The sequence below is a fragment of the Nerophis lumbriciformis genome, unplaced genomic scaffold (genome assembly GCF_033978685.3).
Source record: "Nerophis lumbriciformis unplaced genomic scaffold, RoL_Nlum_v2.1 HiC_scaffold_45, whole genome shotgun sequence".
Taxonomy (NCBI): Eukaryota; Metazoa; Chordata; class Actinopteri; order Syngnathiformes; family Syngnathidae; genus Nerophis; species Nerophis lumbriciformis.
This window is the reverse complement of record NW_027316587.1, coordinates 272115-295000: the sequence shown is the minus strand read 5'-3', so window position 1 is coordinate 295000 and position 22886 is coordinate 272115. Positions and strand designations below refer to the sequence as shown.

The following is a 22886-nucleotide window of genomic DNA, read 5'->3' as shown; positions in this document are numbered from 1 at the left end:
ATCTAACATAATAGTGAGAGTCCAGTCCATAGTGGGGCCAGCAGGAGATCATCTTGAGTGGAGACGGGTCAGCAGCACAGAGATGTCCCCAACCGATGCACAGACGAGCGGTCCACCCCGGGTCCCGACTTTGGACAGCCAGCGCTTCATCCGTGGCCACTGAACCTGAGCCCCAATAGAAAACGCTCTATAGCCCGCATACTTTTTTTGGGCTCTGGGAATCACTAATAAGTTGGAGTTCTTTGAACGCAGATTTCTTGGTATATAGATATTGGGTTTCACTATGTAAAAGCGCTTTGAGTGACTAGAGAAAAAGCGCTATGTAAATATAAATTCACTTCACAATTCACTTCACTTGTTGGTCACAAAAAACATTCATGAAGTTTGCTTCTTTTATGAATTTATTATGGGTCTACTGAAAATGTGAGCAAATGTGCTGGGTCAAAAGTATACATACAGCAATGTTAATATTTGCTTACATGTCCCTTGGCAAGTTTCACTGCAATAAGGCACTTTTGGTAGCCATCCACAAGCTTCTGCTTGACTTTTTGACCACTCCTCTTGACAAAATTGTTGCAGTTCAGCTGAATGTGTTGGTTTTTCTGACATGGACTTGTTTCTTCAGCATTGTCCACACGTTTAAGTCAGGACTTTGGGAAGGCCATTCTAAAACCTTCATTCCAGCCTGATTTAGTCATTCCTTTACCACTTTTGACGTGTGTTTGATGGTCATTGTCCTGTTGGAGCACCCAACTGCGCCCAAGACCCAACCTCCGGGCTGATGATTTTAGCTTGTCCTGAAGAATTTGGAAGTAATCCTCCTTTTTCCATTGTCCCATTTACTCTCTGTAAAGCACCAGTTCCATTGGCAGCAAAACAGGCCCAGAGCATAATACTACCACCACCATGCTTGACGGTGGGAATGGTGTTCCTGGGATTAAAGGCCTTACCTTTTCTCCTCCAAACATATTGCCAGGCATTGTAGCCAAACAGCTCCATTTTTGTTTCATCTGACATCACATGGACAAAGAGATGACCTTCTGGGGGAAAGTTCTGTAGATGGCTACCAAAAGGGCCTTATTGCAGTGAAACATGTAATCAAATCAAATCAAATCAACTTTATTTATAAAGCACATTTAAAATTGACCACAGGGGTAGCCAAAGTGCTGTACAATGGACAGGTTAAAAGATCATACGAGTACCGAGCAAACACAACACAACACAAACAAAACACGATAAAAAAAATAAATAAATAAAATAGAATAAATAAAAACATAAAAACAGGTTGACAGCAGGTGTATTATGGGGCGCCATTGCAGGATGGATATCACTCAGTGTTAAAAGCCATGGAATAAAAGTATGTTTTTAAGAGAGATTTAAAAACAGGAAGAGAGGAGGCTTGTCTAACACTCAGAGGTAGGTCATTCCAGCTTGTGGATGGCTACCAAAAGTGTCTTATTGCAGTGAAACTTGCCAAGGGACATGTAAGCAAATATTAACATTGCTGTATGTATACTTTTGACATAATACATTCATAAAAGAAGCAAACTTCATGAATGTTTTTTGTGAGCAACAAGTATGTGCTCCAATCACTACATCACAAAAAATAAGAGTTGTAGAAATGATTGTAAACTGAAGACAGCCATGACATGATGTTCTTTACAAGTCTATGTCAACTTTTGACCACGACTGTATTACAACTTTTTTGCCGTTTTTATTTTTGTATTCTTTATTGTTTGATTGTATTTTTATAAATAAGCGGCGGGCCAATGAAAAATGCTTTAAACTGAAGGAAGCCTTTTTGACTAGTAATTTCTTGTTGCACAATTAGGATGTTTTGTCCCCCAAACGCACTAGTAAACATGAAGTATGTATTTATTTTTTGTAAACACTGTGTGGCGTGATGTTTAACCAAAGGTTACCGTCCCATCCTGTCACTTCACTGCCAGATGTTTATGCTGCTGCGGTCGCCGACAGGAAGTTTTTCCGGCAGGTCCCCCCCCCCCAAGGCATGCAGGGCAGGCTACACACGTGCGTGTAAAGTCCGCTCTTGCATTTTGTAAAATCCTCTTATTTTGACAGCATTTTATTTTGGAAGGGAGGAATTATGTGGGTCAAGCAATCAAACACTTCTCCTTTCATGACCACGAAGGAGTAGAGCGAGCCATTGTGGAACATTTTATGCACTGATACTTTATATAAATATATGTTTTTGTATTCTAATTGTATGATATATTTTTATCAAATAGGGTTGAGGTTCACATGTCTTCACAACATTAACACCTAACTGCTTCACTAGCCTAACATTTACAGTATTTTTATGCCCATGTTGTATTATGTTGTAAAGTCCAAGCTTCATGTAAGCATGTTCCAAATGAAGATGACAAGTATGAATGCAGCTAATCTGGATTTTTTTTTTTTATTTAACATACAGCATGTAATAACCTGCAGCAGTTAAAAACATAGTTTATTTTTCATTCTCCTTCATTCATGTAGTGTAACAAGCTTTATAATTGTTGTTCCCAAACACTGTTACTGAACATATGAAGTCAATGAATAAATAAAGATTTATATATTTATACTTGAAATGCTCTCTTGACTCTTGTCTTCTATTCATACCCTTTTTTTCCAAATAAGGTAGGTTTTGAACTGGTAGTAAAAGTTTATTTTGCAAGTGTTAAACAATCATAAAACTGGAACTTTATATGAATTATTTTTGCTATATTTCAGTTTCCAATGTTTATAAACGTTTATTGTCTGTGTTCACAAGTATCCAATACTATTTTAAACATGATAAATAGTCAGTGAACTCACATGGTAGTTACATTGTAACAAGATTTAGCTAATGTGCACTGTCATGTGTTTGTTGCTCATACGTCATAAAAGCTAGAATATCAACACACAAAAAAGCCTCTAATTATGTCTTAGAATTGGAAAGTCTGGTCTAAGTATTGAAGCAATTTTCAATCAATCAACCAATCAAAGTTTATTTATATAGCCCTAAATCACGAGTGTCTCAAAGGGCTGCCCAAGCCACAACGACATCCTCGGCTCAGATCCCACATCAAGGCAAGGAAAAACTCAACAAAATGGGGTGAAAACGCCCTTTTTTCCCAGGACATGTCCTGTTCTCACTTGTTCTTTTTTTTTTTTTAAGTGAAGAAATTCTTAGTTTTTATTGTTTTTATTTGGGTCAATATCAATTTCGTCCATATAGTTGGAGGTCAAAAATAAATGTACAAACCCCGTTTCCATATGAGTTGGGAAATTATGTTAGATGTAAATATAAACGGAATACAATGATTTGCAAATCCTTTTCAAGCCATATTCAATTGAATGCACTACAAAGACAACATATTTGATGTTCAAACTCATAAACTTTTTTTTTTTTTTTTTGCAAATAATAATTAACTTAGAATTTCATGGCTGCAACACGTGCCAAAGTAGTTGGGAAAGGGCATGTTCACCACTGTGTTACATGGCCTTTCCTTTTAACAACACTCAGTAAACGTATCTGATACAGCGCTTTTTGACGTACGGCCAAACATTGCACGTAACGAACCGGCACGTTTGCCCGCGTATCATTTCTGAACTGAGGAGACACATTTTTGAAGCTTCTCAGGTGGAATTCTTTCCCATTCTTGCTTGATGTACAGCTTAAGTTGTTCAACAGTCCGGGGTCTCCGTTGTGCTATTTTAGGCTTCATAATGCGCCACACATTTTCAATGGAAGACAGGTCTGGACTACAGGCAGGCCAGTCTAGTACCCGCACTCTTTTACTATGAACGTTGATGTAACACGTGGCTTGGCATTGTCTTGCTGAAATAAGCAGGGGCGTCCATGGTAACGTTGCTTGGATGGCAACATATGTTGCTCCAAAACCTGTATGTACCTTTCAGCATTAATGGTGCCTTCACAGATGTGTAAGTTACCCATGTCTTGGGCACTAATACACCCCCATACCATCACAGATGCTGGCTTTTGAACTTTGCGCCTATAACAATCCGGATGGTTCATTTCCTCTTTGGTCCGGAGTTTCCGAAAAAAATTTGAAATGTGGACTCGTCAGACCACAGAACACTTTTCCACTTTGTATCAGTCCATCTTAGATGAGCTCAGGCCCAGCGAAGCCGACGGCGTTTCTGGGTGTTGTTGATAAACGGTTTTCGCCTTGCATAGGAGAGTATTAACTTGCACTTACAGATGTAGCGACCAACTGTAGTTACTGACAGTGGGTTTCTGAAGTGTTCCTGAGCCCATGTGGTGATATCCTTTACACACTGATGTCGCTTGTTGATGCAGTACAGCCTGAGGGATCGAAGGTCACGGGCTTAGCTGCTTACGTGCAGTGATTTCTCCAGATTCTCTGAACCCTTTGATGATACTACGGACCGTAGATGGTGAAATCCCTAAATTCCTTGCAATAGCTGGTTGACAAAGGTTTTTCTTAAACTGTTCAACAATTTGCTCACGCATTTGTTGACAAAGTAGTGACCTTTGCCCCATCCTTGTTTGTGAATGACTGAGTATTTCATGGAATCTACTTTTATACCCAATCATGGCACCCACCTGTTCCCAATTTGCCTGTTCACCTGTGGGATGTTCCAAATAAGTCTTTGATGAGCATTCCTCAACTTTATCAGTATTTATTGCCACCTTTCCCAACTTCTTTGTCACGTGTTGCTTGCATCACAATCTAAAGTTAATGATTATTTGCAACAACAAAAAAAATATTTATCAGTTTGAAAATCAAATATGTTGTCTTTGTAGCATATTCAACTGAATATGGGTTGAAAATGATTTGCAAATCATTGTATTCCGTTTATATTTGCATCTAACACAATTTCCCAACTCATATGGAATCGGGGTTTGTAGATATTGCTGATATAGCCAATACTATTACATTAAGTAAAGTCACTTTTTAGACTTGAGAGCTATTATCAGTTTGAGAATATAGATATATATTTTTTTCTCTTTCCCTTTTTCCTTTCTTTTATTGTAACTGGATGTGTGTATGTTCTGTAACTGGATCTGTGTACTGATATTTTATTTTATTATTTTGAGAATTTTCTTTTTCTTTTCCCTTTCTTTTATTTGTATTTGTATTTATTTTATTTGTAATTGGATTTGTGTATGTTAAGTAGCTGGATCTGTGTATTATTATTTTGTTTTTGTCATGACGAGGGGTTGTAGCTTACTGCGAGGTTTGTTCTCCCGGGAAGCAATCGGACTATTCCGGACAAGGAGTGAAGGTAGGAACATATTTCATTATTCAAAACTCAAAAGGGTACAAAAAAACAGAAAACAACCCGAAGGCAAGCGTGCCTATCGCACGCGGAAGCTAAGGCAAAAACTTAGTTGTTTCATGTCTATAGTTTCATGTCCTAACTAAACTATGGCATAGAACAAACAAGACTTACTGTGGCATGAAACAAATAACTAGCAAACATTTGGAATCGGACATGGAAGGAGCAGCATGAATCAAGCATGAAACTGTGGCATGATAATAATGAATTAATAGGGTTAGGCGCAATAAGTGTTCAACTTCAGCCTAAACCCTTTCGGTCTGCAATATTTTCATTTTCAATCTATGAATGTACAACTGTTTGTTTATTTTGTTGAGCATTGACCGAAGAATACTTATAAACTAAACTAATGACGCCAGCCCACTAACTGGCAAAGACAGGCTTAAATAATAGTCTCTTGATTAGAGCAGGTGCTTGTCCCAAACACATGAGGCAGGTGAAACTAATAAGTCGCCATGGTAACCAAACAAACAAGGGAGCGCAAACAGGAACAAAAAGGACCCCAGGAAGACTAGCCTGGCGTTTGTGCGTCGGCTAATGGGGATCCTCAATAAACAATAAACAATATAAAGAGAAAAAGAACAAATGCTAAAGTGGTGCATGAGGTGTTTACATGTTCTACGCTGAGACGCCAAAGGTGATCCAGTTGCAAAAAAATGCATATAGCAAGAAGTTTTCAACGTTTGTCTACTCACTGCTCAATTTCTAAATAACGTAGGTTTTAGTAGTAGTAATACTTTACTTTGGACATGTTAAATCATTCTTGCCAACCCACCCGGATTTTCCGGGAGACTCCCGAAATTCAGCGCCTCTCCCAAAAACCTCCCGGGACAAATTTTCTCCCGAAAATCTCCCCAAATTCAGGCGGAGCTGGAGGCCACGCCCCCTCCAGCTCCATGCGGACCTGAGTGACGTGTCGACAGCCTGTTTTCACGTCCGCTTTCCCACAATATAAACAGCGTTTATATTGCCCAATCACGTTATAACTGTAGAATGATGGAGGGCGAGTTCTTGGTTTCTTATGTGGGTTTATTGTTAGGCAGTTTCAGTAACGTCCTCCCAGCGCGGCAACAACACACAACAGCAGTCACGTTTTCGTCTACCGTAAAGCAGTTTGTCTGCCGTAAACAGCAATGTTGGGACACTCTTAAACAGGACAATACTGCCATCTACTGTACATGTATATGTGACAATAACATCCAGGGCTTTTAGAGAGTGCAGTGCACAACTGCGCACACAACAAGGAGACGAAGCAGAATGCATCATCAGAGAGGGTGTTCAGAATGGTTAGAAAAATAGTGACAGAGAATAGAACAAGGATGGACAATTCAACCCTTAACTCAACAATGAGTAGATGAGTGTTATGTGTGTGTATATGTGTAAATAAATGAACACTGACATTCAAGTATTTCTCTTATTTATATATATATAAATAAATGATAAATGGGTTGTACTTGTATAGCGCGTTTCTACCTTCAAGGTACTCAAAGCGCTTTGACACTACTTCCACATTTACCCATTCACACACACATTCACACACTGATGGAGCGAGCTGCCATGCAAGGCGCTAACCAGCACCCATCAGGAGCAAGGGTGAAGTGTCTTGCTCAGGACACAACGAGGTTGGTACTAGATGGGGATTGAACCAGGGACCCTCGGGTTGCGCACAGCCACTCTCCCACTGCGCCACGTCGACCCTATATATATATATATATATATATATATATATATATATATATATATATATATATATATATATATATATATACGTATATATATATATATATATAATAAAATAAATATATATATATATATATATATATATATATATATATATATATATATATATATATATGAAATACTTGACTTGGTGAATTCTAGCTGTAAATATACTCCTCCCCTCTTAGCCGCGCCCCCAACCACGGCCCCGCCCCCGACCACGCCCCACCCCACCTCCCGAAATCGGAGGTCTCAAGGTTGGCAAGTATGAGTTAAATAATTATAAAAATAAAATAACAGTATGGATAGGCATATAGAAACAAATATTTCACAATGAAGACACATAAAACATGACGACAATACATAATTAGTTGGTTTTTCATATCCAAAAAGGACAAAGTATACTAGTTGATTTTGGGGTTTTTATAGAGTTTATAAACTGAGTTACAAAATAATATAATTGTTTATACATATCATGAAAATTATAATATATATAGTATTTTTAAAAGGTTCGATTAATGCAAATGGTCAAAGAGAAAAACTCAAATGAAAGAATAATCTTGAAATACAGACGTTTTTATTTGACAGCAAACTACAATAATAAAAAAAAAGATATCAAAGCTTAAGAAACTTAAATTAGAGTGTTGATTTTTCCTCTTTCAAAGTATTTATAATTCCTGCACACATTCTACGACTCTCTTTTATTTTTCTATTTATTATAAATTCGCTACGTTTGTGACGTCATCATTATGCATTATGATGAAAAAAGCCCCGCATTTCCAAAAATGTAGGTGCCCGAGGATCGCCAGTCAACAAAGGAGAAAAGAGTTGCTAAAGGTACCTCTGAATGTTTGTCTAAAAGTCCAAAAACTGCCACTTTTAAAATCATTGGGGGAGTCTCATTGTCCGTAGAGGCGTACAAAGTTACTTGAAAAATGAGTCAATAAAAACTTGAAGTTGAAATATGTCAGTAGAAGCAAAAGGCGCAAACTCTACCCAATTAGCACTAGCGTTAGCATGTCATGATTAGCACAATTAATCAACAACGATTGCTAATAATTTAAAAATATATTCTTTCAGCTTTTATATTTTTCACTGAAAGGCTTCAGTCAACTCACATTCGGTCACTGGCTTGGTAAGTGTGAGTCCTATTTTATTGTTTGCATTTCTTCTTGTCCTTAATACATTGAATTATCAACCTAAATATGTTTGTGTTTGGTGTAAAATTCTGTAGAAATCCAGTTTTTATAATTGGAATATTCTATTAAAATGTAAAATATAATGACAAAAATGACAAACTCAAATACTTTGTTGCAAAAATAAACATTTGTCTAGATATAACTGGTTTTGTTGGCCATCTGTTTATGTCTGCTCCTTTTCCTTTGCTCTCCAATCCAACTTTGATGCGGTCTAATCGTATTCTTAATTATTCCTGCACTAAGTTTTGCTGTAAAAAAGGATAATACCTTTAAATCTTTGTAATGGTTCAAATAAAAAAAAAGCCGACCTAATTAAAATAGGGTTCCGACAGTTGAAGTGTAATCCATACTTGCCAACCCTCCCTAATTTTTCGGGAGACTCCCGAAAATTTTTTCACGTCCGCTTTCCCACCATATAAACAGCGTGCCTGCCCAATCACGTTATTCCATACGAGGCGTCCGGCATACCGCCGATGAGCACGGTGCAGATGGAGAAGATGTTCTCGGCGTCTGTGTTGGCGCACACGTTGCCAGAGCCGACGCTGGTCAGGCTGTTGAGGGTGAAGTAAATGGCGGCGATGTACGAGCTGCGCACCGACGGGCCGCCGACCGTGTTGTTGACGTAGGGCATCTCCAGGCGTTTGCCCAGCTCATGGACCCATCCTTGGGGAAGAGACGGGAGGACAACAGGGTGACAAGAACTAAATCATCCAGACTAGAGATAAATTGTATTATTACCGGTATGTTTATCTTACCTAAAAATAAATATATTTATTAATAATTTAAAAAAAAAAAACTAAATACATTTTTACTATATTTTGCTAAAAACATCAAAATTAATTGTATTTTTATTTGTATTTTTTCTGACTCCTTATTACATCTAGCCATAGAATTATACATTAAAATAAACATATTTGAAATAATTAATTTTAAATTAGGCGGTATAGCTCGGTTGATAGAGTGGCCGTGCCAGAAACTTGAGGGTTCCAGGTTCGATCCCCGCTTCCGCCATCCTAGTCACTGCCGTTGTGTCCTTGGGCAAGACACTTTACCCACCTGCTCCCAGTGCCACCCACACTGCTTTAAATGTAACTTAGATATTGGGTTTCACTATGTAAAAGCGCTTTGAGTCACTAGAGAAAAGCGCTATATAAATATAATTCACTTCACTTCACAATTATCAAAATAATTCATTTAAAATGACCATATTTAATTATTAAAATAATTGCTTGTTTATCAACAACAATTTTATTCATTACATTTTGAAGCTCTCAGAAGCCAAGTTATGTTTTATTCCTTAAGATTTATTTATACAAGTTTGAAGTATCAATTATCTAAACAGTTTTGTTTGCATATTTTCAGGATGTGTATATATATATATATGTATGAAATACTTGACTTGGTGAATTCTAGCTGTAAATATACTCCTCCCCTCTTAACCACGCCCCCGCGCCACCCCCGACCCCCCCACCTCCCGAAATCGGAGGTCTCAAGGTTGGCAAGTATGGTGTAATCTATACTTTTGAGAAATGACCCGCGATTGTGGTGAATTTGTTTACTGAGAAGCTGGAGAACTCAAACCCGAGGAACTACAATTTTTATTGTATTATATGTGAGGCTGTTAAAAATAAAGTCTAAGGTAGATGTCATGTTTTTGGGACATGTACCTCAGGATTGGCTGTAAAAAGATAAACTCTTAATGAATATCCTACTGGTGGCTTGTACCGTATTTTCCGGATTAGAAGGCGCACTGCCGACGGTCTATTTTCCATCTTTTTTCACATGTAAGGCGCACCGGATAATAAGGCGCATTAAAGGAGTCAAACATTTTTTTCTCTAAATTTAAAAGACTTTTTTGGGGTCTACAGTGTTTTTCAACCACTGTGACGCGGCACACTAGTATACCGTGAGATATTGTTTGGTGTGCCGTGGGAAATTATGTAATTTCACCTAATTGGTCAAAAAATATATTTTTTCAAACCATCCATCCATCCATCTTCTTCCGCTTATCTGAGGTCGGGTCGCGGGGGCAGGAGCCTAAGCAGGGAAGCCCAGACTTTCTTCTCCCCAGCTACTTCGTCCAGCTCTTCCCGGGGGATCCCGAGGCGTTCCCAGGCCAGCAGGGAGACATAGTCTTCCCAAAGTGTCCTGGGTCTTCCCCGTGGCCTCCTACCATTCGGACGTGCCCTAAACACCTCCCTTGGGAGGCGTTCGAGTGGCATCCTGAGCAAATGCCCGAACCACCTCATCTGGCTCCTCTCGATGTGGAGGAGCAGCGGCTTTACTTTGAACTCCTCCCGGATGGCAGAGCTTCTCATCCTATCTCTAAGGGAGAGCCCCGCCATCCGGCGGAGGAAACTCATTTCGGCCGCTTGTACCCGCGATCTTGTCCTTTCGGTCATAACCCAAAGCTCATCACCATAGGTGAGGATGGGAACGTAGATTGGCCGGTAAATTGAGAGCTTTACCTTCCGGCTCAGCTCCTTCTTCACCACAACGGATCGATACAGTGTCCGCATTACGAAAAGACTCCGCATCGATCCGCCTGTCGATCTCACAATCCACTCTTCCCTCACTCATGAACAAGACTCCAAGGTACTTTTTCAAATCAATAATTATAATTTGCAAATAATGTGCCGCTGTGGAGTGTCTGTGCTGTCTAGAGCAGCGTTTTTCAACCACTGTGCCACAACACACTAGTGTGCCGTGAGATAGTCTGGTGTGCCGTGGGAGATTATCTAATTTCACCTATTTGGGTTAAAAATATTTTTTGCAAACCAGTAATTATAGTCTGCAAATGATGTGTTGTTGTTGAGTGTCTGTGCTGTCTAGAGCTCGGCAGAGTAACCGTGTAATACTTTTCCATATCAGTAGGTGGCAGCCGGTAGCTAATTGCTTTGTAGATGTCGGGAACAGCGGCAAAGACATGCACCTGGGCAATGTTCCCTCTAATTATTAAAGGCCTACTGAAAGCCACTACTACCGACCACGCAGTCTGATAGTTTATATATCAATGATGAAATCTTAACATTGCAACACATGCCAATACGGCCGGGTTAGCTTACTAAAGTGCAATTTTAAATTTTGCGCGAAATATCCTGCTGAAAACGTCTCGATATGATGACGTCAGCGCGTGACGTTAAGGATTGTAGAGGACGTTTTGGGACAGCATGGTGGCCAGTTATTAATTCGTCTGTTTTCATCGCAAAATTCCACAGTATTCTGGATATCTGTGTTGGTGAATCTTTTGCAATTTGTTCAATGAACAATGGAGACAGCAAAGAAGAAAGCTGTAGGTGGGAAGCGGTGTATTGCGGCCGACTGCAGCAACACAAACACAGCCGGTGTTTCATTGTTTACATTCCCGGAAGATGACAGTCAAGCTTTACCATTGGCCTGTGGAGAACTGGGACAACAGAGACTCTTACCAGGAGGACTTTGAGTTGGATATGCAGACGCGGTACCGTGAGTACGCATGCAGCTGCGGCTTCCAAACATTTGATCGCTTGCCCGTACATGCGTGCCGCTATGTGCATGTCACGTACGTAACTTTGGGGACTTTGGGGAAATATATGTGCTGTATGAACTTTGGGGAGGTGAACGGTACTTTGGGCTGTGGGATTGAGTGTGTTGTGCAGGTGTTTGAGTTGTATTGGCGGGTTATATGGACGGGAGAGGGGAGGTGTTTGTTATGCGGGATTAATTTGTGGCATATTAAATATAAGCCTGGTTGTGTTGTGGCTAATAGAGTATATATATGTCTTGTGTTTATTTACTGTTTTAGTCATTCCCAGCTGAATATCAGGTCCCACCCGCCTCTCACAGCATCTTCCCTATCTGAATCGCTCCCACTGCCCTCTAGTCCTTCACTCTCACTTTCCTCATCCACAAATCTTTCATCCTCGCTCAAATTAATGGGGAAATCGTCGCTTTCTCGCTGCTGGTGGCCATGATTGTAAACAATGTGCAGATGTGAGGAGCTCCACAACCTGTGACGTCACGCTACTCGTCTGCTACTTCCGCTACAGGCAAGGCTTTTTTTATCAGCTACCAAAAGTTGCAAACTTTATCGTCGATGTTCTTTACTAAATCCTTTCAGCAAAAATATGGCAATATCGCGATATGATCAAGTATGACACATAGAATGGATCTGCTATCCCCGTTTGAATAAGAAAATCGCATTTCTGTAGGCCTTTAATGTTTGTGAGCAAACGCACAAACTCCCTGAGCATTCAGTGGAGCACTTGTGAGCAACATCAGACGTGCACACTGTGGCTACACCAGCGTCACACCTGTCCCAAACCTGACATCATAACAATTTAAATGTTTTATTAAAATACTTTTCTGATATAAGTGATTTTGCCCTCTTGCAATGACAATAACAAAAAAAACATGTTTTTCATGAGCTATGTGCTAGTATTGTATGTCCTGCCTTTAAATGAAATGTTACCCCTTTCAGAGATTATTTAGTTCCTGTAACTTTCTGTCTGTAAAATACATCTTTTTATTAGCATTTATGAAATCTAGTGACGATATTTCATGAAAAATATCCTTAGATTAACATTCTTAATAAATGGCAGTAAAATAAGCACACATCTGATTGAGGAGTCAGAGTGTTACAACCTGGCATTTACACATTGTGTGGCGTTGGGGTTGTCCGACTTTTTGTGTGGCCATAAACGCAACACTGGCTAAGTGCCATGAGTGCGTCTGTTGGTGCAGGTGAGATAGAGCAAGTGGCTTCTGTTGAAACGACTGATGACAAAGTTGGTTTAAGCCTGGTTTGTATGGCAGAAAATTACTAGTTTTTATAGATAAAAGTTTTTTTTACTCATGTTTTTGGTGTGGTTACAAACAGTCTTGCTCAATAAAGTGATTGATTGAATTCCTGTACGTAAAGTGTCTCGACAGACGATAATTGAACTGTGTTGACAAAGATTGTTTTACTCATTGGGGCCACTCTTGTCACTTGTCACTCATAGAGTTGCATTGCAAAATAATACAGAATAAATTGTAATGTGTTTATTTTGTTTAAAGTTCAGATGGGATTTTAGATTTTCTGCGCGGCATTAATTTGCTGTGCGCATTTGCGCAGACTCAGACCTTAGAGGGAACGTTGCACCTGGGAATAGGTTGATTGGCAACACTAAATTGACCCTAGTGTGTGAATGTGAGTGTGAATGTTGTCTGTCTATCTGTGTTGGCCCTGTGATGAGGTGGCGACTTGTCCAGGGTGTACCCCGCCTTCCGCCCAATTGTAGCTGAGATAGGCTCCAGCACCCCCCGCGACCCCGAAAGGGATAAGCGGTAGAAAATGGATGGATAGAACAGCGGGAGGCAGTGTGAAGGTAAAAAGGTGTCTAATGCTTAAACCAAAAATAGACAAAGGTGAGGGCCCCTAAGAAAAGGCATTGAAGTTTAGGGAAAGTTATGCAGAACGAAACTAAAACTGAACTGGCTACAAAGGAAACAAAAACTCAGACCTTAGAGGGAACGTTGCACCTGGGAATAGGTTGATTGGCAACACTAAATTGACCCTAGTGTGTGAATGTGAGTGTGAATGTTGTCTGTCTATCTGTGTTGGCCCTGCGATGAGGTGGCAACTTGTCCAGGGTGTAGCCCGCCTTCCGCCCAATTGTAGCTGGGATAGGCTCCAGCACCCCCCGCGACCCCGAAAGGGATAAGCGATAGAAAATGGATGGATAGAACAGCGGGAGGCAGTGTGCAGGTAAAAAGGTGTCTAATGCTTAAACCAAAAATAGACAAAGGTGAGGGCCCCTAAGAAAAGGCATTGAAGTTTAGGGAAGGTTATGCAGAACGAAACTAAAACTGAACTGGCTACAAAGGAAACAAAAACAGAATGCTGGACGACAGCAAAGACTTACTGTGGAGCATAGACGGCGTCCACAATGTACATCCGAACATGACATGACAATCAACAATGTCCCCACAAAGAAGGATAATAACAACTGAAATATTCTTGATTGCTAAAACAAAGTAGATGCGGGAAATATCGCTCAAAGGAAGACATGAAACTGCTACAGGAAAATACCAAAAAAAGAGAAAAAGCCACCAAAATAGGAGCGCAAGACAAGAACTAAAACACTACACACAGGAAAACGGCAAAAACCTCAAAATAAGTCACGTCGTGATGTGACAGGTGGTGACAGTACACCTACTTTGAGACAAGAGCTATAGTGATGCATGCTTGGTTATGGTTTAAAGTCATATCCAACAATTGCGAGTTTTTACTGTCAACTGAGTTACATTTTTTAATGATTTCTGCTGGTGGTGTGCCTTCTGATTTTTTTCAACGCAAAAAATGTGCCTTGGCTCAAAAAAGGTTGAAAAACACTGGTCTACATAACATGTAATGCTGGTTCGTTGGTGAAAAATGTGCATAGATTTTGTTTAAAAAACGGACTTGCTTCAGCAGCACAATACTGGTGCTGAAGTTGTAGGAGATGTCTCAAAACCTCATCAGGAGTCCCAACAAAACCCGAAAATGGAAACAAATAATTAATTATGGAACTACTAAATTATTAGTTTGTAAACCTCTAATAAGAAATTGTAGTTGGCAAAAAGGAACTAACAAATTAATCTACAAAACTACTATCGATGTGCAAGATCGTTATTTTCAAATTAAAATGATTTATAACTTTTTACCCATGGGAAAAATGTTCAAACTATGGAATGTGACAGAGTCAGATGATTACCGATTTTGTTGTCAGGAGTCTGAATCCACCCTGCATTTCTTTTGGTTTTGTCATATTGTGTCTTTGTTTTGGGTAGAAGTTGAAAAACTGTGTTTAAGGATTGGTTTGTTTATGAAGCGTGATGTGGTTTCTGTTATTTTGGGGGAGTTCATTGACAATTAGTCAATTTAATTATAGTACTCGGTAAAAGTTTTTTTTTAAGGCCAAAAACAAAAACATATTCACTTAGTATTACTTTCTTTAAAATATTTATTCAGTATTTTTTAACTTTGGAAAGTTATATGTTTGAAACCGATAATGATGCCAAAAATCATAAAAGAAAAGATGGGAAGTCCTCAAATGCTTATTTTGAAAATGTAATAGATTATATGCAATCTGTTGTTGTGTTCCCTAATTTTCAGTGTAGATAAATGAAGGTGTGTATTGCTGAGCCCGACATGGACATAATCTGGACTGGACCTGGTATTAAGAACCCTTTAAACCAGACATGGGCATTCTGCGGCCCACAGGCCACATCCGGCTCTTTGTGCGTCCCTGTCCGGCCCGCGTGAGGCCAATCATAAATTACAAAATACATTTTAAAAAGTATCTATGTTGAGTGTGCAATACAACGGTGCTGCTTTTGTTTTGAAAAGCGTTATTTGTATTACTTCCGTGTGGACGTATGCGCGTGTGAGTGAATGTGAACAGCGGCAATCACAAATAACAAAATAAAGTTTAAAAAACATCTATGCTGTGCGTGCAATACAACTGTGCTGCTTTTATTTTGAAAAGTGTTATTTATGGGCGTATGTCCGGGTGTAACCTGTGAGTGAAGGTGCACAGCGACAAGTGATGAGACGCTAAAAAGAGAAAAGTTGATGACGAATGCCGTGTTTCCAACAAGACATGGACTGCCAAGTATTTCTTTACAGAAATGAAAGGTAAAGCCGTGTGCTTAATTTGTGGTACACAGGTTGCTATGTTTTAAGAATATCATTTGAATCGCCACTACACCACGAAGCACCAGGAAAAATACCGTCATCTGTCTGATGAAGAGCGCGCAAGGGAGGCTGATGCGTTGATGGTAAAACTGCAAACCCAACAAGGACTTTTTGCCATATTTCACACCCCCAGAGATGCAGCGTCAGGACAAGTTTCGTCATTTAACGAAAAAAATGTTTAGCTAAAATGTCATAAGGGGGGGACCAAATAAGTGTTTGATGAGCATTCCTCAACTTTATCAGTATTTATTGACACCTTTCCCAACTTCTTTGTCACGTGTTGCTGCCATCAAATTCTAATGTTAATGATTATTTGCAAAAAATGTTTTTTTTATCAGTTTGAACATCAAATATGTTGTCTTTGTAGCATATTCAACTGAATATGGCTTGAAAATTATTTGCAAATCATTGTATTCTGTTTATATTTACATCTAACACAATTTCCCAACTCATATGGAAACGGGGTTTGTATATATAAGTATGTGTGTGTGGGTATATGTGTATATATACGTGTGTGTGCGGTGGGTATATGTGTATAAATACGTGTGTGTGTGTGTGTGTGGGTATATGTGTATATATATATATATATATATATAATGTGTGTGTATGTGTATGTGTATGTGTATGTGTGTGTGTGCATGGGTACATGTGTATATATGTGCTGTAGTTGTAGGAGATGTCTCAAAATGTCATCAGGAGTCCCGACAAAACCCGAAAATGGCAGAAAATGTTTTTTTAGGGAAACTTTTTTTCGCTAGAAAAATTCAAAAAAACGGACTTGCTTCAGCGGCACAATTCTGGTGCTGTAGTTGTAGGAGATGTCTCAAAACGTCATCAGGAGTCCCGACAAAACCCGAAAATGGCAGAAAATGCATATTTTACGAAAAAAAGGTAGCTAAAATGCCCTTACAAAAAATAAAAAAAAACGGACTTGCTTCAGCAGCACAATACTGGTGCTGTAGTTGTAGGAGATGTCTCAAAATGTCACCAGGAGTCCCGACAAAACCGGAAAATGGCAGAAAATGCATATTTTACGAAAAAAAATTTTAGCTAAAATGTCGTAAGGGGGGACCCTTACAAAAAATTAAAAAAAACGGACTTGCTTCAGCAGCACAATACTGGTGCTGTAATTGTAGGAGATGTCTCAAAACGTCATCAGGAGTCCCGACAAAACCCGAAATTGGCAGAAAATGCATTGTTTTGAAATACTTTTTTTCGCTAAAATGTCGTAAGGGGAGAGACCCTTACAAAAAATAAAAAAAAACAGACTTGCTTCAGCAGCACAATACTGGTGCTGTAGTTGTAGGAGATGTCTCAAAATGTCACCAGGAGTCCCGACAAAACCGGAAAATGGCAGAAAATGCATAATTTACGAAAAAAAATTTTAGCTAAAATGTCGTAAGGGGGGACCTTTACAAAAAATTCAAAAAAACGGACTTGCTTCAGCAGCACAATACTGGTGCTGTAATTGTAGGAGATGTCTCAAAACGTCATCAGGAGTCCCGACAAAACCCGAAAATGGCAGAAAATGCTTTTTTTGGGAAAAACTTTTTTTCGCTAAAAATTTTTTTTTTTTTTTAAACGGACTTGCTTCAGCAGCTCAATACTAGTGCTGTAGTTGTAGGCAGAGGTGGGTAGAGTAGCCAGAAATTGTACTCAAGGAAGAGTACTGTTACTTTAGAGTTTTATTGCTCAAGTAAAAGTAAGGAGTTGTGAAAAAACTACTCAAGTACTGAGTAACTGATGAGTAACCTGTTCGTTTAATGATGACGGCAACAAATAATGCACAAAAACATAAAAATAGCAATGAACAAATTCAGAGCCAGGAATATCTCTTAAGCAACTAAAACAATAATATATTAAATAATACATTAAAATAAAAAAAATTAAGACAAATTGAGCCACAATAATTCAACAGCACCATAGGCTCAGTAGGCAGAGATTACAAAGGAAAATAACAAGTTAGCCTTTACGCAAACCATAAACTGATAGGTGTGGGCTGCACCTGAAAACACACTGTGCACTTCTGATTGGTGTTTGTATGCATGCGTGTGTGTGTGTGTGTGTGTGCGACTGTGCGTGTGTGTCTATGAGGCTGCAGTGCGTTAATAAATGTCCCCACACGATGTACATTTGACAGTGATTCATAGCAGGAAAGCTAACATCAGCCTACGGTGACAGCCAAAATATCTACTAACTTACTTACCGCAATGTGCTTCCTCAAATTTGACATTGAGTTCATGTAAGCTGAAATGTTCACTTGTTTGGGGAGACACATATAACAACGCATTACAGCCCCGACAACCACCATGCGCGCGCGCTGCCACCAGTCACAACATCAGCCCCCCCCCCCTGCACCAGACCCAGCAGCCACAGTCGCCCACACCACAGACAAACAGCAGCAGAAACAGCAGCTCTAATACACCCAGACAGCCAGCACCACTCAATCACATCAAAGCGATCGAAAAAACTGCGACCGGCAACCACACGCCAACAGGATCACGGAGACCAGCCAGCGCCAGTCAGCCCAAACGCCAACATGCAAACAAGAGACACTAACACCTCCCCCACCAAAAGACCCCACCACCCCAACCCAAACCCAAACCCGCACAAACACACGACCGTCCAAACAACCGAGACACAGCATCCAGACCAGACATGGGGGCCGAGCTGCCACCGCATCAAGTCACCAACAGAGACCCCACAGCGCAAGGTCGGGCCACACGGGCACGGATCCCACCCAACAGGAAGCGAGACCCGCGCTACGCCATCCACAAATAAATATTAAGATTTTAAAAATAATTTAAAAAAATAAAATAAAATAGAATAAGTAAATAATAGAAATAATAAATACATTTAAAAAAAAATTAAAATAAATAAATAAATACAAATAAAAAATACGAATAAATGTATGTGTATGTATGTGTATATATATGTATGTATGTGTGTGTATATTTGTGTATGTGTACACATACATATGTATGTGTACACATACATATGTATGTGTATGTGTATGTATATGTATATATGTATGTATGTATATCTCTGGGTGTACGCTCTGGGCCTGCTTGTCAGGCAGGGGTCGGCGCCTCAGGTTACTGCATCCGGACTGCGTGGCTGGAGCGCCTGGGTCCCACCTTCCATCCCTTCCGGGTGCCCGTCTTGGTTTGGGCCTGCTGGGTCTAGTCCCTGCGTATATTGTGGCGCCGTGCTGGGTGGTCCTGCGGCGGCCGATTTGGGTGGGGTGACCGGGGGCGAGCCTCGCCGCGCTCTTTGGGGGTTGGGGCTCGTGGGGGCCCGGTTGCCGGTGAGGCGGGGGCGGTCTTCCCGTCCGGTTGCGGGAAGTCTCTCGGCCCCCCGAGCGGGGCGTCCCGCCTTTCTGCCCGTGTGGGGTGTGGTCTCTCGCTGGCTTGGGGTCTGGCTGTCCCCTGCTTTTCTCGTGCCTTGTTCTCTGCTGGGTGCGTCTGTCTGTGGCCTGCTGCTGGCTCTTACGGGCGGCGTGGTGGGCCTGGCTGCGTGGGGGCGGTGGTCCCTGGTTCCCTGGGCGCCACACCTACTGTTTGTGGGATGGGCTCTCTGGGGGCTTGGGCCGTACTCTGGCTCCCACAGACACTGGGAGTCAAATGTATTGTACATGCAAATTCACATATACATACATACATACCTACGCTCCCACATACATACACAGCTACAGTACATATCTACATACTCAAAGTTTGTACATCCACACGCACATTCATTGTACAAACATACACATACTGTACCAGTGACGTGCGGTGAGGTTCATGGCTGGTGAGGCACTGACTTCATCACAATCAGATTTACAAACATATGAACCCTAAAGAGTATCTTATTCACCATTTGATTGGCAGCAGTTAACAGGTTGTGTTTAAAAGCTCATACCAGCATTCTTCCCTGCTTGGCACTCAGCGTCAAGGGTTGGAATTGGGGGTTAAATCACCAAAAATTATTCCCGGGCGCGGCGCCGCTGCTGCCCACTGCTCCCCTCACCTCCCAGGGGGTGATCAAGGGATGGGTCAAATGCAGAGGACAAATTTCACCACACCTAGTGTGTGTGTGACAATCATTGGTACTTTAACTTAACTTTAACTTTACACATACAAACTGTAGCACACAAAAAAGCACATTTAATTAAAAAAACGTTATCATGGTCTTACCTTTACTTATAAGTGCGGGAACAGTGGTGTTCGTGTTGGAGGAATTGTGAATGAATGAAATATGAAATCCGTGCTGCAGTCTGCAGGTGTACCTAATGTTGTGTCCCTGCAGTCGTTCACGGCTCCTCCGGCGCGAGCATTGTTGTTTTTGCACTTTTTGGCTTCTTGTTAAGTGACTTTTTTTGGGTGGATTCGGTCTTGCACGTGGAGGGTTTGGGTGTGGGCTTTGGTTGGTGTGGCGCTCCCGTCGGGGGGTGCATTCTGCGGCGGAGGTGCATTAACCGGCACCAGGAGGCGGGATTACTGCGAGCCTCACACAGTGCGTCTTCGCAGCAGTTTTATGATTGCTCAGCACAAGAAATACGTTACACACATACAGTTGTAGACAAAATACACTGTACATTATATACCTCAGCTAACTAAACTATGGAAATGTATAATATAATTCATATAGCAATATGGTCTCACTGCACAGCAGGCCAGCAGTTAGCCGAGTCCGCAATCCAGTAGAGTAAATGATATGTAAATGTAGCGCGTTACTACCTCTGTACATACATATATATATATATATATGGCAGCACGGTGGCAGAGGGGTTAGTGCATCTGCCTCACAATACGAAGGTCCTGAGTAGTCTTGGGTTCAATCCCGGGCTCGGGATCTTTCTGTGTGGAGTTTGCATGTCCTCCCCGTGACTGCGTGGGTTCCCTCCGGGTACTCTGGCTTCCTCCCACTTCCAAAAACATGCACCTGGGGATAGGTTGATTGGCAACACTAAATGGTCCCTAGTGTGTGGATGTGAGTGTGAATGTTGTCTGTCTATCTGTGTTGGCCCTGCGATGAGGTGGCGACTTGTCCAGGGTGTACACCGCCTTCCGCCCGATTGTAGCTGAGATAGGCTCCAGCGCCCCCGCGACCCCAAAGGGAATAAGCGGTAGAAAATGGATGGATGGATGGATTTTTATATATATATATATATATATATATATATATATATATATATATATATATATATATATATATATATATATATATATATATATACAGGTAAAAGCCAGTAAATTAGAATATTTTGAAAAACTTGATTTATTTCAGTAATTGCATTCAAAAGGTGTAACTTGTACGTTATATTTATTCATTGCACACAGACTGATGCATTCAAATGTTTATTTCATTTAATTTTGATGATTTGAAGTGGCAACAAATGAAAATCCAAAATTCCGTGTGTCACAAAATTAGAATATTACTTAAGGCTAATACAAAAAAGGGATTTTTAGAAATGTTGGCCAACTGAAAAGTATGAAAATGAAAAATATGAGCATGTACAATACTCAATACTTGGTTGGAGCTCCTTTTGCCTCAATTACTGCGTTAATGCGGCGTGGCATGGAGTCGATGAGTTTCTGGCACTACTCAGGTGTTATGAGAGCCCAGGTTGCTCTGATAGTGGCCTTCAACTCTTCTGCGTTTTTGGGTCTGGCATTCTGCATCTTCCTTTTCACAATACCCCACAGATTTTCTATGGGGCTAAGGTCAGGGGAGTTGGCGGGCCAATTTAGAACAGAAATACCATGGTCCGTAAACCAGGCACGGGTAGATTTTGCGCTGTGTGCAGGCGCCAAGTCCTGTTGGAACTTGAAATCTCCATCTCCATAGAGCAGGTCAGCAGCAGGAAGCATGAAGTGCTCTAAAACTTGCTGGTAGACGGCTGCGTTGACCCTGGATCTCAGGAAACAGAGTGGACCGACACCAGCAGATGACATGGCACCCCAAACCATCACTGATGGTGGAAACTTTACACTAGACTTCAGGCAACGTGGATCCTGTGCCTCTCCTGTCTTCCTCCAGACTCTGGGACCTCGATTTCCAAAGGAAATGCAAAATTTGCATGGTTGGGTGATGGTTTGGGGTGCCATGTCATCTGCTGGTGTCGGTCCACTCTGTTTCCTGAGATCCAGGGTCAACGCAGCCGTCTACCAGCAAGTTTTAGAGCACTTCATGCTTCCTGCTGCTGACCTGCTCTATGGAGATGGAGATTTCAAGTTCCAACAGGACTTGGTGCCTGCACACAGCGCAAAATCTACCCGTGCCTGGTTTAAAGTTAAAAAGTTAAAGTACCAATGATTGTCACACACACACTAGGTGTGGCGAAATTATTCTCTGCATTTAACCCATCACCCTTGATCACCCCCTGGGAGGTGAGGGGAGCAGTGGGCAGCAGCGGTGGCCGCGCCCGGGAATCATTTTTGGTGATTTAACCCCCAATTCCAACCCTTAATACTGAGTGCCAAGTAGGGAGGTAATGGGTCCCATTTTTATAGTCTTTGGTATGACTCGGCCGGGGTTTGAACCCACAACCTACCGATCTCAGGGCGGACACTCTAACCACTAGGCCACTGAGTAGGTTTGCGGATGATGGTTTACGGACCATGGTATTTCTGTTCTAAATTGGCCCGCCAACTCCCCTGACCTTAGCCCCATAGAAAATCTGTGGGGTATTGTGAAAAGGAAGATGCAGAATGCCAGACCCAAAAACGCAGAAGAGTTGAAGGCCACTATCAGAGCAACCTGGGCTCTCATAACACCTGAGCAGTGCCAGAAACTCATCGACTCCATGCCACGCCGCATTAACGCAGTAATTGAGGCAAAAGGAGCTCCAACCAAGTATTGAGTATTGTACATGCTCATATTTTTCATTTTCATACTTTTCAGTTGGCCAACATTTCTAAAAATCCCTTTTTTGTATTAGCCTTAAGTAATATTCTAATTTTGTGACACACGGAATT

The 22886-nt window shown here is 40.9% G+C and overlaps 1 protein-coding gene and 1 long non-coding RNA gene across 3 annotated transcripts in view; both read left to right on the top strand.

Annotated features, from left to right (window-relative positions):
* LOC133579764 (vascular endothelial growth factor receptor kdr-like) overlaps positions 1–2450 on the top strand; it is a 101477-nt gene extending 99027 nt beyond the window's left edge. The window contains exon 18 of the mRNA XM_061934116.1: positions 1–2450. This exon is cut by the window's left edge and continues 2070 nt beyond it. The gene's annotated coding sequence lies outside the window, so the exon portion shown is untranslated.
* A 5337-nt stretch (positions 2451–7787) lies between these two features.
* Positions 7788–22886, top strand: part of LOC133579765 (uncharacterized) — a 30110-nt gene continuing 15011 nt past the window's right edge. For both annotated transcript variants that reach the window (XR_009812051.1, XR_009812050.1), the window contains exons 1-2: positions 7788–7863; positions 8107–8161. This is a non-coding gene — a long non-coding RNA (uncharacterized lncRNA). The remainder of the gene's footprint in view (positions 7864–8106; positions 8162–22886) is intronic.